Genomic DNA, 11768 nt, shown 5'->3' with positions numbered 1-11768 from the left:
ATGACACCGATGTAGACAATCTGCCCCGAGCATTGCTTTGGCTAACAGGGAAAATGTTTATCTAGTGGCAGCAAAATGAGATGATTTCCCATCAGGAGCGTTGGATACTTCATGAGCCTGTACTGACAAGAGTGCGGAATACCCTGCAGGTGTCCAATCTTCACAGAAATAATAATGAGCGTCTGGCGCGATGCAGGTTGGCGGTTCACACATAAGTGCCGCTCTTCATATAATCCCCCCCCCCCATATTGAATCTTGTGTAAGTGAATACAATATTGTCCCCAGCTGTGCCATGGTTGGGGGGCCCCACTGTTCAATCGCCATTCCACAACATGGTACAAGACATCGATTTACCCGCGGTCGCCTCATTCCGTATTCTCTCTAATGACGCTGCTTCATTAATACCTTACAAAAACTGAACTGGGGGCCATTCGAGGGGCCCCCACCGCCGCTCACCTGTGACAGGGCCACTTAACACCTCATTAAAAGACGCATGGCGGTGAAAGGAATGGCGGCGAGCTCGTCAGCCTTCATTCCAGGGAGCGAATCTGTCAGATATATCGATAGGGGAGATTGTGGCAGATCTGCGACGGGTAATTAGAGAGATTTTAATCTGCGGATTTATAACAGCCGGCTTGGGAACTTTGTTCTGATTGGACGCGGATGGAGAGCTGTGATCACGGGTTGTCCACGGGGTCAGAAGCTTTTCATATCCCAACATTGATGGGGGGAAGGGGGCAGATGGGTTAATAATTCAATGATTCATTGAAGCCAAGAACTCCGCAGACACCGGGATTTACATGTCACCTCTCAGTCCAGGAAGGAGATGGTGACCCTGTGCCCGCTCAGCCCAAAAAGTGTATTCGAATTCCCATTACACACATTACATTTCATTCTGATTTCCTAGCTGCAGGCACATCTGTGCACATAATGATATTACCCCGAAGATGACACCAATGTGATAGCAGCGCGCGCCATGCACGCCAACAATAACTGTCACCATGAAAAAGGAAGTTTCAGTAAACCTGAACCCCAGGGAATCCTCATCCACCGGAGCCAGGATAAATATCCCACAACTGGGTGGCAAGGACAAACTGTTTTTACCCTGAACAAGGACTTTTTTGGCAGGATCACCATGGATTATGTTAATAAAAGATGATTGGATTGCAAACAGCACCCAGGTAATCATGCAGTGAGGACCAAAAGAAGCTGCACCCAAACCAGAGGACTCAGCAGATTCACACACTGACACCGAATACTCAGAATATAATCATAGCAACTGACACACAGCTATAAAACTACTAATACATTCTTAGCGATAGCTCCTCATGGGTGGGGATTTGGGCGGGCTTATGATGCCACACCCTGGCCTTTTACTCCTGGGAGGGTCTGAATACTCCTGTACACAGAAGGAACATCAGGAAGATGTTCTGGAAAATTCTCATCTTACACACCGGGGGATGGAGATGTAAAAAATCTGGATGGGCAGAAAACTGCGCAATTCCTGCAGACTGCACCATTGGCCTTTTTCCGGGTATTATTTCACTGGTATTTTTGTGATGCGGTTATTTATTTATTTTATCAAATTTAGGGAAATAATTGGGGCTGTGGTGTATTTTAAGCAAACTGCCCAGGGTTTAGAGTATAACTGCGCCCATCTCCTGCCCACATCACCTTGGCACTAGAGTCTGGGCACACAGAGGGTGCATACTTGTTACTTCTCCTCCCCCATCCCAAAATATACTGCTAGTTGATTGGCTAATAAATGTCCATGGATGGGTTGTATTAGCTCTGATAACTGGTGACAACCTTGTGAAGAAAAGTTATACAGGGTGGGTGAGTTGTCACTGGATCACATTGTGTAATAATGCGGATTCCTATTTTTGGAAGTTCAGTCCAAGCTGCCCTCCTGGTGCCAACCATAGAACTGCCCTCGGGGCATTTACCCCACACAGATTGCCAGATTTCTGAGCCCCGAGGAAGGAGGGAGCTGAGAGACCCCGAAATGCGGTGGCATTTTTTTTGGATCAGATTTGGTTATCAAAACATTTCATCTTATTATTTTCACTTCAAAAAGTTGTCTGACATAAGGAGAACATAAAGTTGGCGCAGGGGAGGGGGGCTCTCTCCACACTGCACCCCGACCCTGCCCAGGGTAGCAGCTGCTAAATGGGGCTTTTAGAGAATCAGCCCCTCCGCAGGTAAAAATGGTAATGAGAGAAATGAATGACATTCCGCCATCATATGCAGCTTTTGTTACCCTAAACCATAATGCACCGGCGCCTTTCCCTGCGGGCTCAGCTCATTGTAAATCCATCTACACAGCCGGAGAGATCACAATTCAGACCCAGCCGCTCGCTGCCTCCGAGATGGGGAAGATGAGTTCATGACAAAAATAATTGTCGGGTCCGACCTGTTTACCGCTGAAAACCTTTTACCGTCGTGCCGAGAGCCAATTCTAGGCAATTGGATTTGCAAAAACAAAAAGAAAAAAAAAATGAATGGAAAAAAATTGTAATGCAAAACAAATAAATAAAAAATAACAATAAATAAAAAATAAATACAGTCAAAAATGAAAATAAAAAAATGAAATAATAAAACAAGCAAAATCCAGATTGATGAAGAAATGAAATAATAAATGAAAGCCCACGAGAGCTTTGTAATCCTGGCATAGTGAGGTGCCAAATAAAGTGAGTGAATAAATAAAGTGAGTGAATCCGGCTACAGATAAAAACCTGAATCTCAAAAAGGAGAAAAGTGAAAGGAATGTTCACACAATTCAGCCGGAGAAATGATGAAATGATTTCATGGATATTGCAGTTTATAAGGAGACGGATCTCTCATGCTGTTGCACAATTCTGGGATTTCTGTGGATTTGATGAATGATGAAAATAAAGTTTTTTTGGTATTGTTTTGGTTTTTGTTTCACCCTTTGATGATGGGATTGAGGGAAGTTCTTTGTACACATTAGGGGATCCCTGTCCCAGCTCTATCCTGGATAACATTGGGAACATTCCTGGACAGATAGAGAATTCCAGCCTGGAAGGAAAGGAGCATGTTGCAGGAAGAGAGAAGGATGGGGGAAAGTTGGATGGCACTCACCTGTATGCTGATGGTGCTGAGCAGAGATGATGGCTCCTTCTCCTCTCCAGCTGATGCTGCTGCCAGTTATAAAGGGGCTTCCCAATCCACTGCAGCCTATGAGAGCTCAGAGCCCCTCCCCAGCATGGGTCACTGATGCCAGGCAATGAATGGGAGCCATATGGAGGGGGGGTAATTGTATAAGCAATACAGTCATCATTCAGCACAGACAGCACCCAGGATATAACATGCTCATGCTGCAAGGATTACAATTGGAGCAGTACTGCCCCTGTACATTTTTGTGGCATGCAGGGAGGATGGAGAGCTCCTTCAAGAGGTTCTGCAGCAGCTGCTCCTTGGCTAGCAATGGTAACTGGCTTCTCAAAGGCTGCTGTAGAAATGCAGATTTCACTGCTTCAGAACGACAATTACAGCGCTCTGTGGCTGCTGTCCATGGTGCTGAACTGAGGATGGCACAATAAGAATGAGACAGGTCCTCTTAGATTGGCAGCTCCTGCTCCCCCACACACACACTTTACTAATTCCCCTTCAATTAACCCTTTGCTTTCCCCATTCCTGATCAGTGCTGCCTGATATTCTCTATCACAAGCTTTGCTGAGCTTCAAGCATGACTTTGGTGCTCAATGATTTTCCAGCCCCCAGGGAAGAGCTGTGTATGCCTCCATCGCTAGGGGGCGCCAAATCCCAGCTGGATTTATTCCCAGTCCTGGCTGGCACTGCCATTCATGAAATGCTTTGCATGGCTCTGGGGACTCCTGCATACTGTCAGTGCTGATATCAGTGCCAGAGACTGTTGCTTGGAGTGAGATAAAAACACAAAAAATGCAAATTACACAGAGGAATGCAGCAAATAAATTCAGAGCTGAGAGCATTTCATTTCAGGAAAGGAGAAAAATGGAATTCATTATAATATAATAATTATAATTGAGCGAATAAATCCATGACTTTTCATGGATGGGGTCACTGGAATTGGCGGGAGAGAAGAACAATGATTGGCTCGGCGGTATTGAAGCTGTGTGAATGTTATGGGAAGCTCAGGACTGTTCTGTATCATAGAAGTGAATGGTCCTGTACACACTCAGTGGCCCCCATAACACATAGGGTACCTGCCAGGCATTCGGGAATCTATCCCATTAATGAGACCCGGCCAACAAGCTGTAAAATTGCAGCCAAAAGCAAAACATAAATTCACCAAAATAAAAACCTTAATTTCTTTTAATTATCTATTATTTCCTTCTGTAAAGTGTTTTTTTATATATTCCCCATAAACCCTTTCTATGCTTTCTGCACATCCTTAATGCCTGTGGCTACAATTCATGCGCCCCTCAGAATGTCTTCATTTGTAGCCACCCTATGAGTTGGAATCATGACATCCCCATCCATAATACACCATGCAAGGGACATGGAGTTCTCTGACAGGCAGGAAGCTTCCATTGCAGTCCCTCTGCTGCCCTCTAGTGTTCAAATAGAAATAGTGACAAGCACCAGCAGTCTCCATGCAGATTGATAACATAAAATATAACCCTCATCTATATCCTGGGTAATTGTTGCTCCCTTATAGTGACTTAGATAGATAGATCATTTTATGTATTTTTTTTGCAATGTGCCTCTAAACTTGTTAGAAGGTTTCGCCACTTTAGGAAATGTTTGGACCGCCTTTTGGACAGCTGCACATTTTATACCCCTCAATCCCCAGTATTGCCCCAGCCAGTCTCCCCAGCTGTGGGGGTCCCATCACCGTACACAGAGCACATAGAGAAATCTCATTTTCAGCCGCCCTGGCATACTAAGCTCCCCAGATTGATTTCAGCTCCTGTAACATCGCTGTGAGTTGTTTGGGATCAATGTTACATAATTATCTAGTTAGCGATGGCGAGAAAAGACGCGGCATCATCAAATCCGACCTTTCATAAAGTCTGAGAGAAGGCGAAGAAATCAAATCATCGCAGATCCCATGAGGGACATCAGCTAGAAAACTTTCAAGAAAAGCCAACCAATGTCACCCCGGGGGCGGCGAGAGAACAAAATGAGACGGTTAGTGATATGACTATGGAGGTTGTAAGGTGCTATGGAATATGTTGGTGATATATAGGATACATGAAGATCATAGGAAAGTTTTAAATAAAAATCTTGACTCTAAAATAAGGTTTTTAAATGCAGGAAGAGGTCACCGGGGTTCCCCAGGTGTTCAATGGTGACTTCCTTCTGCCCCGCTGCTAATTACCTACCAATGGGCGGGCATATCTCAAAACATTCACTTTGTGATGTCACTCCGCAGGTCGTGGGAGGAAAAGCAAGGTGTGGGACCCTTTAAGGGACGAGCTTTTTGGGCACTATTTTTAGATCTTACTAATATTTTGATTATGGAGTACTTTCATCCCTGATTGGTGGTGTCTGGTGAATGTATTACTAACATTCACCCAGTAATCACAAATGATTAGCCTGTTCACCCGTTTCCAGGGCAGTGACTTGTATCTAGGGATGAATGGGTGAGTTTTTAAAACTCGATCTCGCAGCGAATTTGGCTGTTCTCACTTACCAAAACTTTAAGCGAGAACGGGCGGTGTAAATTCCCCGATGGAGCTGAAACTTCAATTAAAAAAAAAAAAACAAAAAAAAAAACGCATTGATTGATTGAAAGCTTTCTTCAGCCAATCAGAGAGCACTAGAATGCTTTGCATGGAATTGAAAACATTGCTAACAAATAGCAAAGGACTTTTAGGAAATCTTTTCCAGGTTTTCTGGATCACCCAGGTTCACTGATGAAAGTGTATCCTCTCCAGCCGTGGAGAGCTTTAACAAATCCGGCCTTTAGTGTGGCAGGGGAAGATGTGTTAATGCACTTTGACCTAAAATAAATTATGCTTTTGGGCCCATTGAGATGTTGGCCTCCTGGGGCATTAGGGACCGGCATGCACTGGCAATGAACCAAAATATCCTACAAAACAGTCCACAACAACGCAATATGTTACAATGCAACACATGTGCATCAGAGATGCGTTACCTTAGCTTGTAATGTTAGGTCATTGGTACCCCAACACATGTAACATGCATTGCTGGAACCCTTTCAGTAAATTCATGGATAGGGGTTCTGCATGCATGACTGACATGCTCCTTTATGCGCATGCTTGCAATCCTCTGGCTGATCCCCCTATAGAGCAGAACATGGTTTTCCCTCCAAAAAAAAAATTTATTAGCAATGTATGCTTTATTTATGCTTTCTAGAAGACCCAGCCGTGACCTACAGTGTTCATACCTGGAATGTGCTAAGAGCTGGTAGTCATAACATTCACCCCCCCGCCCCCTTTGGTGCTTTTCACTTCAGGGCACACTGTGTGAATGTGTCCACTGCACAGATATTTGTTCCGGATGATGGGCGCAGGTGATAATGTTGATCGCTGCATCTCTCGCTCCTTGTAGATGGGAAATTGTTATCAAGCGCTGAAAGCTGCAATTACCATGAAGGGCGGCTGGGAAGTGACCGGAAGAAACTCCGCACCTGAAAACCGCCAGGCCGAGGGGAGAAGCCGGTGACAACGTAAGAGCTTGGGGAACCGGTCACTGGGATAAGGCGAGTCCCTGAATATTCAACCTGAAATTGTGATAACTCTCTATATATACTGCATGATAAATCTGCCCTCCAGCCTTACCTTTATAAAACTGCCCATCTGCCCCCCATACCCCCCTTATTATATCTTCCTCCCAGCCTCCCTATCAATCTACCCCCCCAGCCTCCCCTTCAATAAATCTGCCCTCCAGCCTCCCGTTCAATAAATCTACCCCCCAGCCTCCCCATCAATAAATCTGCCCTCCAGCCTCACCTTCAATAAATCTGCCCTCCAGCCTCCCTATCAATAGATCTGCCCCCCATACTCCCCTTTATTATATCTTCCTCCCAGCCTCCCTATCAATCTATCCTCCAGCCTCCCCTTCAATAAACCTGCCCTCTACTCTCCCCATCAATAAATCTGCCCTCCACTCTCCTCTTCAAAAAATCCACCACCCAGCCTCCCCATCAATCTACCCTCCAGCCTCTCATTCAATAAATCTGCCCTCCACCCTCCCCTTCAATAAATCTGCCCTCCAGCCTCCCGTTAAAAAAATCTGCCCCCAGCCTCCCCATCAATCTACCCTCCACCCTCCCCTTCAATAAATATGCCCTCCAGCCTCACCTTTAATAAATCTGCCCTCCAGCCTCACCTTCAATAAATCTGCCCTCCAGCCTCACCTTCAATAAATCTGCCCATCTGCCCCCCATACTCCCCTCTTTTTTATATCTGCCCCCCAGCCTTCCCATCAATCTGCTCTTCAGCCCCCCTTCATTAAATTCCCATCTAACTTTCCCTTTACTGAATCTGCCTTCCAGCCTCCTCTAGTTTTGCACAGTTGTACCGGCTCCTCCTGGGCTGGTCTGCTGCGTTAGCTCCTCCCACCGGCCATGGTCTGCTTGCATTGAGTTAAGAAGCACAGAAACCCGGTGATGAAATTCCTGAGTGTAAAATATTGTATGTGATGAAATCAGACCGGTTATATATAAAAATGTAATGAGTTGGTTCATTAAAAGAGAAAAGCATGGACCAGGGAAGGCAAAATATAAGCAGATTAAACTTCAGCCTCAAGGACTGTAATACTTTCACATATTTATTACCCCTCAGAGATCACAGAACTCCCCCAGCAACGCTTTCATTTCCTTTTCTCTCCAGAAGGATGGAGCCATCTTTATTCAGGCATCATCCGGGGTCACCATCTATTTCCTGAACTGAGATGTTGGGTCAGCGAGTGACAACTTGGCTGAATCTCGGACTCACAATCTGAAATATCAGACTGAATAACACAAACCTTTCATTAGTAACCCCGCACCATCATAATGTCTGTGACTGGTTCTCTTGTTGTGCGGCGGCAATGAGTCGGTTCCATGCAGCATTGCTTTCCTTCCGCGGTACTCAATGCCAAACAATGGACAGGTAAGGTTCAGGTCTGTCAGCTCCAGCTCTAATCTTGCAAAGGCGACTTCCGCATACCAGACACGGGCACTACAGCGGCAGAACGCAAAGTCTGGTAACTCATGGCAACCAACCAGAAATCACCAGTTAGCAGAGAGGAGCAGTGAGCGCAGTGATAGGTGGCTGCTGATTGGTTCCTGTGGCTCCCCGGACATCATTCTCTACCTTAAAGAATTAGCAGATATTCCTTTGTGCATAGCGGTGCAATTACTAACACGCTCCGGAGTCATAGAGACACGAAAAGGTGCCACGTGATGGGTTACTAAACATAGCTCGGAGACACTTTACCAAATCTAGGAGAATTTGCTGCATGAAAATATGCGCTATAAATAAAAAATGCGCCAAGCTCCGGGGCAGCCGAAATCTCAGGCACAAAGGTTCACAAAGTGGTTGAATCAATATTTAGGGCCAGCGGCTTCCATCAGAAAATGCAACGCGGTATAAATAACATTTAATAAGTTTATTGGTGCATTTTATGCCTCACACCCCCAAGTGATGGATAGTGAAGGATATTTAGGATAACTGTTGTGTCTCTCTGAGCCAAAGTCAAATGAATGTGGAAATGCAAATTCAAAATGAAGAGAATGCGGGAATATCACAAAGGAATATTTAGGCCTTGCTGAGGGGTTCTGCCAGCACCCCCAGGGTCTCAGGATTGGGGTGCCTGGGAGGATGGGTGTAAGAGAATTGGCTTCCTACATGTCTCCTTTTATTACCTCTTCCACTTCCACTGATCTTCCTCCTCGTCCTCCTCATCCTCATCCTCTGTGTACTCTTGTTCCTTCTTCTCCTCTTCCTTCTTCCTCAGTTTTTCTTTCTCCAGATTGTCCTCTTCTTCCTTCTCAGCTTTCTTCCCCTTTTCTTCTTCGTCATCCCCCATTTCCTTGTCCTCTTCTTCATTTCCCTCTTTTCCTTTTTCTTCTTCTCTTCATCCTCCATCATCTCATCTTTATGTCCTTTGCTTAACCTCATTCTTCTCTTTTTCATCCTCCTCATACACTTGCATCTTCATTTGATCCTCCTTCCTCTCATCCTACTTCTTCTAGCTCTTTCTCTTCATCCTCCCTGCTCTTTCTTCTCCTCTTCTTCCTCTTTTTTCCCTCTCCTCATTTCCTCGTCCTCTTCTTCCTCCATCTCATCTTTTTTCTTTTGCTCAGCCTCATTTTTCTCTTCTTCAGCCTCCTCATACATTTGAATCTTCATTTGACCCTCCTTCATCTCGTCTTCTTTCTCAAACGCCTTTTACTATTTTCCTTCTCTTCATCCTTCTTTACCATTTCCTATTTCTGAACGTTTTTTTCGCTTTCTTTGTCCCTCTCTTCATCCTTCTGCCTATTCTTCTTTTTCTCCTTCACTTTATTCTCCTCAACGTTCTTCTTCTCCCTTTTCTTTATTTTCCCTCTTCTCAACCTTCTTTTCCCCATTCCTTTTAAACTTCTCTACTTCCTTCCCCTCATCTTCCATCTACTATTCCTCCTACTCCAAATCATCAAACTTCTTTTCTTCTCTTCTTTCCTTGTTTCTCCTCCTTATTCTTCCTTTTTTCATCCTCATCCTACTTCCCTTGGTCTTCCTTTATCTTTTCCTCTTCTTTCATACTTAGCCTTCTCTCCGTTCCCTCTTTTCATTCTTCTTCGTCTCTTCCTCATACTCCTCCTTTGCTTTTTTCTCAACCTTCTTACCCTCCTTCTTCTTTTCTTTAGCCTCCTGGTACCCCTCTTTTCTAGCTTTGCCCCCTTCCAGATGAAACAGAATATTGAGTGTGGGGTATATGGCAGCCTAATATCTTAGTATGTAACTGTGCAAATATCAGGTCTTTGCAATTCCTAAAACAGTTTTTCCTTTTAGTGAGAAGCTGTGATGGCAGAGGCACAAGCAAGTTTCACATGGTTGGAGTTACAGGCCGTCATGAAGTTTTTGTTTCTCCAGGGAAAGTCAGCAAAGGACATTCACACTGAGATGTCACAAACACTGGGGGAGAAGTGTCCTTCCTACAGCACTGTCATAACCCGCATATATCGTTTCAAGACCGGGCATTTCACCGCTGAAGATGAGCCCGGCAGTGCGCGCCCCCCAACCTCAACTGACCCGGCAACCTGCGATGTGTGTTGGGTTTGTTATCACCACTATCCTAGACATGCGCAAGCTTTCAGCGAAGTGGGTGCTGAAATGTTTGAACAGTGATCAGAAGAAGGAACGAGTTGAAGCATCCAAAGCCGTTTTGGCCCATTTTGAAGCTGGACAGGACTTTTAGGCTAGGTTAGTGACTGAGGATGAAACCTGGCTCCACATCTATGATCCTGATACCAAGGAACAGTCAAAGGAATGGCGCCACAGTGGGTCTTTGTGGCCGAAGAAGTTCTGAACCCAGAAATAGGCCAAAAAAGTCATGGCGTCTGTTTTCTGGAACAAAGATGTGCGCACACATCCAATGTTACGCACACGTCCAATGCGCGTCCAATGCGTGCGCACAAGTCCAATGTTGTGGCTGCCAAATTCAACACCCTGGGTTTCCAATTGGTCCACCATCCCCCTACTCACCTGACCTGGCCCCCTTCGGACTATTACCTGTTCCCGAATTTGAAGGAACACCTGAGGGGGAAACGTTTGGAGGACATTTCTGACGTCAAAGATGCTGCTGAGAGCTGGTTTGTGGCCCAACCAAAGGACTTTTATTTGAACGGTCTAGAAAAGCTGCAACTACGCTGTACCAGGTGCATCAGTCTCAGGGGGAATATGCTGAATAAATGTGTTATTTCATAGCTCTGGCTCTCTGCTTTCTGGGCAAAGCCAGGAACTTCTCAGCACCGCCTCATAATATTCCTCCTATCCCCGCTTCCTCAGCCTCCTTCTTCTACAAATCACCTCCCACCTTTTGTTGGTTTTCTCCTCCTTTCACCTTTTCCCTCAGTCTGCCCCTCTCTTCCTCTTCTTCCCCAATTGTATACCCCTGCCCTTAGTTTGCTTTATAGGTCCAAAAATGGGAGTCCTGTAAGACTGGGGTCAGGGACCACATATTACAGAGGGGCCCACTACTATAGACAACCTATGACCTATGAGGAGCAGCTGTAGGCTTTATATGTGGATGGATCCAGAACCAAGCTGCAGGGCTTACACTGAGTGAATGGATTGCACTTCCCTCCATTTTCATTTCCAGAAACCATTGACCTCCCGCAGCAGAAAGATACCTCCGAATATTGCAGACGTGTGGATGGGGATATTGTGCACCTCAGCAGGTGACAGCTCAATATTATGAGGAAAGCTCTGGTGAGATGATGAGGAATCCCTTCCCAGTGATCTGGCAATAATTCCCAATCAGTCATTCCAAGATCTATCCCAGACAGGGGCTTAAAGTGAAACTCTAACCAATTCCTTTCTTTCTATGGGTCAGAATCTCTGTTGGTTGCGTGGGATTACATGGAGTGGGTTTGATGATGGTGTTACATGCGTCTTCATCAGAAATGGTGCCAAACCTGGAGAACAATTGGGAGACAGGAACAACCTGGTGACACCCTACACCTAACAGGGCCCTTCATGGCAGGATCACCAGGGAGTTTTATAATAAAATCTGCAGATTTCTAAAGAATATAAATAACTTATATATACCAAACATTGGCCCTGATTTATTAAAGCTCCCTAAGGCTGAAGAGGATACACATTCAT

General features: G+C 45.2%; 1 protein-coding gene across 1 annotated transcript in view; it reads right to left on the bottom strand.

Annotated features, from left to right (window-relative positions):
• LOC140338703 (thyrotropin-releasing hormone receptor-like) overlaps positions 1-3593 on the bottom strand; it is a 21071-nt gene extending 17478 nt beyond the window's left edge. The window contains exon 1 of the mRNA XM_072423008.1: positions 3103-3593. The gene's annotated coding sequence lies outside the window, so the exon portion shown is untranslated. The remainder of the gene's footprint in view (positions 1-3102) is intronic.
• Between the last annotated feature and the right edge of the window lie 8175 nt (positions 3594-11768).

This window comes from Pyxicephalus adspersus, chromosome 9 (assembly GCF_032062135.1).
Source record: "Pyxicephalus adspersus chromosome 9, UCB_Pads_2.0, whole genome shotgun sequence".
Lineage (NCBI taxonomy): Eukaryota > Metazoa > Chordata > Amphibia > Anura > Pyxicephalidae > Pyxicephalus > Pyxicephalus adspersus.
This window is presented reverse-complemented; position numbering and strand designations above follow the sequence as displayed.